General features: G+C 49.0%; 1 non-coding gene across 1 annotated transcript; it reads left to right on the top strand.

Annotated features, from left to right (window-relative positions):
* Nucleotides 1-2,235: 2,235 nt before the first annotated feature.
* Nucleotides 2,236-2,308, top strand: TRNAK-UUU. Its single transcript has one exon. It is a non-coding gene; the product is annotated as a tRNA-Lys (tRNA).
* Nucleotides 2,309-6,000: the final 3,692 nt, after the last annotated feature.

The raw sequence follows: 6,000 nt of genomic DNA, 5'->3' as shown, positions 1-6,000 counted from the left end.
CCTCTGTATGTAGTGGGCAAAACCCACAAACCTTGTCTTTAAAACAAGCCATCCCCTTCCTTCTTAGGGAAGATTTTTCTATGATTGAAGTTGAGCTTCAGTTCCCCTCTCCTAGGGGCAGGTTGGGTGTGGGGCCAGCTCCCAATGAGATCTGTTTTCATCTTTGCCCCCTAACTCTGCTCCCAGCTGTCAGGAGGCTTCCAGCCCATCCACCCTGCTTACTAGCTCCATAGTCACGTGTAACCCCCTTTGCCAGCACACGTAGCCTGCAGGAAAGCTGCTCCTGCCAGCTGTGTTGGTGGTATAGTGGTGAGCATAGCTGCCTTCCAAACAGTTGACCTGGCTTCAATTCCCAGCCAATGCAATAATGACTTTTCTCTTTTGTTGGTTCCTTGTCTGGAAGTGGTTTAATTTCAGTCACGTTGTGTTACAATCACATTATCCATAGAATGAGACAATAAATGTGTCAAAGCCCAGCAGGTCACACAGGAGGGAGGAATACAAGGGGCTGGAATGTGTCATCTGAGAAGACAGAACACTTGGAAACCTGCATCTCCCATCCCCTGGCTTCCGTGTGATGATTCCAGCTGCGTGAGCTGTTTGTACCCTGTTCCTGCATGATGGGGAAATAAAGTTTGGAGTCAGTTTTTGCTCCTACAGATTCCTTTGCTGTTACAATTATATTGATATGAACAAAAGGGAAGCAAAAAAACAACAAAAAATCCCACCCAAATTGCAGTACAGTTAAGAGAAGATCAGGGGTAAGCCAAACATTTCAAAATAAAAATTAATACTAAAATGGGAGCCGGGAGAGAGAGATCAGGTATGTGGAGATCCCTTTGATATTTGAAACCTACAACTACCCAGCTTTCTGAACACCTGTGAGGAGCAAGATGGAGTTGGGACATCTTCAGTCATTGATTGTCTCTCTGTGTTCTCTGTCTCTTTCTTCTCCCCCCATTATTCTTCTCCAGTGTCTCTGCCTTTCTCCTCTTGCTCCCTCTCCCCCTACCCTTTCCCAGGAACTCACAGTCTACAGCATTCAGGAAAAGCCAGAGTTTCATAGATTCATAGACTCTAGGACGGGAAGGGACCTCGAGAGGTCATCGAGTCCAGTCCCCTGCCCTCATGGCAGGACCAAATACTGTCTAGACCATCCCTGATAGATATTTAAATATTTTACTGGCTGCAGCCACAAAGCGAGAAAAATTACACTTCTGGTTCAGAGGCAGTGCACACACATAAGAATCAATGGGCTTTTAATTCCTTAGGTTCTGCCACCATATGCTGCTTCTATTTCATTTCAATTTTTCCCCAAGATTTCTCATTGTGCACAGCAACATTAGACCCTTGGGAGAGAGTGGACCAGAGGCTGCATTAATTTAACCTACAAAAACCAAACAAATAGAAATGTAGATTAGAAATGTACTCTCTAGGTTCCTCCAGCCCAGGGGTTGGCAACCTTTCAGAAGCGGTGTGCCAAGTCTTCATTTATTCACTCTAATTTAAGGTTTCGGGTGCCGGTAATACATTTTAACGTTTTTTAGAAGGTCTCTCTCTACAAGTCTATATATTATATAACTAAACTAGTGTATTATAAAATAAACACGGTTTTCAAAATGTTTAAGAAGCTTCATTTAAAATTAAATTAAAATGTTGATCTTATGCCGCTGGCCTGCTCAGCCTGCTGCTGGTCTGGACGAGGAGGGTTCATTCAGAAAGTCATCGTGTTTGGATGTAAAGGTGGGAAATGATGGGGAAATTGGCCCCTCTTTCAAGTTTAAATGTTGTAACTTCTACATCTAGACCGGGGTGGCCAACCTGAGCCTGAGAAGGAGCCGGAATTTCCCAATGTAACTGCCAGACATGCACCTTTGTATGCAACTACTGAGTCAGTTGTGAACCTTCCCATCATTATCATTATCCCTGTGAAATGATGATGGTGATGGACACTTGGCTCTATAGCCCAGTGTGTCCTGGATGTCTACAGGCTGCATTAGACAATCAAAACATTCGGCACTTGCAGATGGGCACCTCTCTACTGTGCCTGAGTCTTGTACAGCTATGAAAGGCTGGTAGATGCCGATATTTTCCCGTCTTTTTAACCAGCACTAATACCAGGCCAGGCCAGGGCTGGGAAGAGAGAGAGAGAGCAGCAGGTTTCCCCTGTTGTGTCTGTCTCGCTTTTTCTTGACTAGCTTCACCTCTGCACCAACTTGCACTTTTCCTGTGTGAGCCTAGCTAGCTCAGTTGGCAGAGCATCAGACTTTTAATCTGAGGGTCCAGGGTTCAAATCCCTGGTCAGGTGATAAACTTCTCACTGTGATTGTAAAAATCTGACTTTCTGGATTCTTCTTTGGTGTTATGCTTTCTCTTCAGGATTTTGCCTTTCCTAAGAAGGGCCTTTGTGTGGGGGGGATTGAAGGAGCAACTCCTTGACGTCCTTGCAGGCTGCAGGAATAAAGTCCTCTGGGCATATAGCATGTTCCTCTCCTGCACACACAAACACACAGAATATTCCTAAGGAATTAGAATCACCTGCTGCCTTCCCCTGTCCTGCTGGATCCCCAAATGAAGATGCTCTTCAGCCCAAACCCATGTCCCCTGTACTCCCAGTGCCCCTCAGACGCAACCCTCAGTCCCTCCTATGCTCACTGCTCCTCACTCCCAACCAGAGCCTGCTCCTCTTCACCCTTCTCCTCTGTCCCAACCCACAGCCCCCTCCCATTCCCAGTGCCCATCAATCCCAACCCACAGGCCCCTCCTATTCCCAGTGCCCCTCAATCCCAACCCACAGGCCGCCCCTCCTCACGCTGCTCCTCAATCCCAACCCACAGCTCCCTCCTTCCCTCCAGCAGCAGGTGCTTCAGACCCCCTCAGGTAGATTTTCTTGCAAAGTTTTGTGTATGAGTTTGCATGTGGATTTTACAGTATGTTGGAAATAGGTTGGGTTGCTTGCCGAAATGATCACTTGTGGCTGGTGTTGGATTCCCAGTCTCCATGTTATTGGGGCAGGAGAAACAAAGGGTTGTTATCCTTGTTGTGTGAATCAAGGACTCAACCCTGGCTGTAAACTAAATGAGATGCCCACAGATTCTGGCAGCCACAATGAGCATTTGGTGCAAGAGCCCAGACCTGCCCCTGTCCCAGAGGGAGGGGGCCATCCACAAGGGGCTTGGACCACTGACCTATCAGCTCTTAACTCCCAAACTTTGAGTAACTCTATCATCAGTGCCAGTGAGTGTAATTTAAACCATAAGAAAAACCACACTGGGCTAGACCAAAGGTCCATCTAGCTCTGTATTTGTCTCCTGACAGTAGCCAATACCAAGTGTTCTAAAAGCATCTCAACAAGGCACCATTGGGAGTTGAACCCAGCATCTCCTGTTTACAAAACAGGCATTTTAACCAGCTAAGCCATGGTGCCTGCCTGTGACTAAGGTAGAGTGTCTGCTCACACCTGACTCCCTGCATCTCCATCTAGGCCTGACAAGCTTTGCTTGTGTTTGGAAAAGCAGAGGAGCAGGTGACATTTTCCTTGCAAGCTGTCTCTGTGTGTGAATCTTTGGCCAGGTCTGCACTACGAAGTTACTTCAGCAGAATTATATTGCTCAGGTGTTTGAAAAACACACTATGCTCCCTCGGTCGGCAACTTGTGGCTGGTACACACACTGCAATGCCACGTCTGGCGACAAAACTGCCCTGTTTTGGTGACAAAATAAAACCACTTTGATGAGAAGCCTAGAGCTTTTTCCAGCAAACTTAAAGTGGCAGAGTGTCAGTGTAGACGCTGCCGTTCATTATATCACCATAACTGGCCTCTTCCAGTGTCCCACAATGCCCTCTGTGAACTCACCTGCCCTGCATTCCTGCTACAGAGCCATGGGCCCCTTCCCTTTCATTGCTCTGGGAAGTTCTGACAGCTGAGCCTGCTGCTCTGCTCCAGCAGCCAGGAGCAAATCAGCCGTGGAATGCTGCTCTCTCCCGCACTGCGAACACAGAGCAGGGTGGCGGGAACTTCTTTACAGTGGGGGGCAGGGACACCGGCATCTGAACTGTGACACCCCCAGGACACCCCTTCCCTCGAGGAGGCTCTTACCTTCTAAACAGGGACGGCTGGTCTCTAGTAAACTCACTAAAAGGGAAGGAGAAAACTCGAAAGAGGTTCCTCCTGGTGCTCACGTCCGTGAACCCCAATACTCTCTCAGTCCTAAAAGAGAGACCTGGAGAAGGAGACTTGCTGAAGCAAAGCCACAGGGGTCTCTGAGGTTTCCCTGGCCCCTCGCCCCTGTCCTGCCTGGCTGATGTCAGCATCTCTCTGTGAGGTCACCACCTCCCCACCACCTTTGACCAATAGTCTGAGGTCCTGCAAAAAGGCCTTTGTGATGTCACTGCCACACCCCTCCCTTGCTGTGCTAATGTCCTGCCCCTGGCCAGGCACTTTGGAGGTTTGAGCTACTCCCTGTGGATCACCTCACTCAAGGAGCGTTCGTTCTAGGAAGCAGGCCGGATAGACAGGAAAACATCAGACGCTGCTCCCAATGCTACACTCAGTTTTTCAGAAATTAGTCGACTTTATGGCCAGAAGAGACCATTAGAGCATCTAATCTGACCCCCTGCATATCACAGGCCTCCTATATGACACAATAGCTACTTTTGGGGCAAATACATTCCAGAAAGGTATCTAGTCTTCATTAAATGACATCAGGTGATGGCAAATCCATCATTTTCCCTGGTAGAGCATAGAAGGGGGTTCGAGCAGCTGATGGAGCAATGGCAAGCAGTAACCGAAGGGGAACGCCCAGGAGCACAGGGGGAAGCAGGGGCTAAGGCCAGTGAGGGGGCACAGCCGGATGAGGAAGATGAGCGGTGGAAGCATGTGACCGTGAGAAGCAGGCTGAGGAAAAGGAGAGCCAGTGAGGGAGAAATAGAGCTAAGGAACATGTTTGAAGGTTTGGAGAATGAGGAAGGGGTACAGCAGGTAGTAGCTGACGAGGGCAAGGAAGGGCAAGGAAAAAGAGAAGAGCGGCTAGTCCGATAGAAAGAGGGGAGGAGTCGATGGAGGCAGCACCAAGTTCGGGCCCAGGGAGGATACAGGATGGCTTAAGCGGAACCACAAGGGATGGTAGGAATGGAAGGAGCTTGCAACCAGGGGGGACGGAGGATAGGTTAGAGGACCGCACTGTACCCAGGCAAAGGCAGGTCTATCTGATTGGGGATTCCATACTGAGAAGGTTGGACAGGCCTGTGACCAGGGCCGATCCGGAGAACAGAAGGGTGTGCTGTCTACCGAGCGCTAAAATACGGGATGTGGACCTGAGGTTGAAAAGGATCCTAAGAGGAGCAGGTAAGAACCCCTTGATCATCCTTCATGTAGGAACGAATGACACGGCTAGATTCTCGCTAGAGAGAATCAGGGGAGACTATGCCAGGTTGGGTAAGATGCTCAAGGAAATTGAGGCTCAGGTGATCTTCAGTGGGATTCTACCTGTCCCTAGGGAAGGGCGCCAAAGGGGTGACAGGATCGTGGCGATAAATAGTTGGCTGCAGGACTGGTGTTACAAGGAGGGCTTTGGGATGTATGGGCACTGGGAGGCTTTTGGGGACAGAGAGCTGTTCTCACGGGATGGGCTCCACCTAAGTAGGGAAGGAAGTAGACTTCTAGGAGGGAGGCTGGCTCATCTGATTAAAAGAGCTTTAAACTATACACTGGGGGGAGACGGTTGGGAGAGGTCCAGGTTCTCTCCATGCCAAATGTATACATTGGGAGTGAGAACAACAGGATAACAACAGATATAGCCAGAGGGGGACGGTTAGGTATAAGGAAGAGGGGGGGGGACGGATACTAGACCGACAGGTCATACTGGTAGTACTGTGTCCCTACCAAGTTGGGTGAAAAGGGTGAGAGGAGCCAAACAGCAAAAATTAGGATGTTTGTTCACCAATGCGAGAAGCTTAGGTAACAAAATGGAGGAACTGGAGCTCCTGGTCCGAGAATTG

The sequence above is a fragment of the Mauremys mutica genome, unplaced genomic scaffold (genome assembly GCF_020497125.1).
Source record: "Mauremys mutica isolate MM-2020 ecotype Southern unplaced genomic scaffold, ASM2049712v1 Super-Scaffold_100095, whole genome shotgun sequence".
Lineage (NCBI taxonomy): Eukaryota > Metazoa > Chordata > Testudines > Geoemydidae > Mauremys > Mauremys mutica.
Note: the sequence above shows the minus strand (reverse complement) of the source record. Positions and strands in the feature narration are given on the sequence as shown.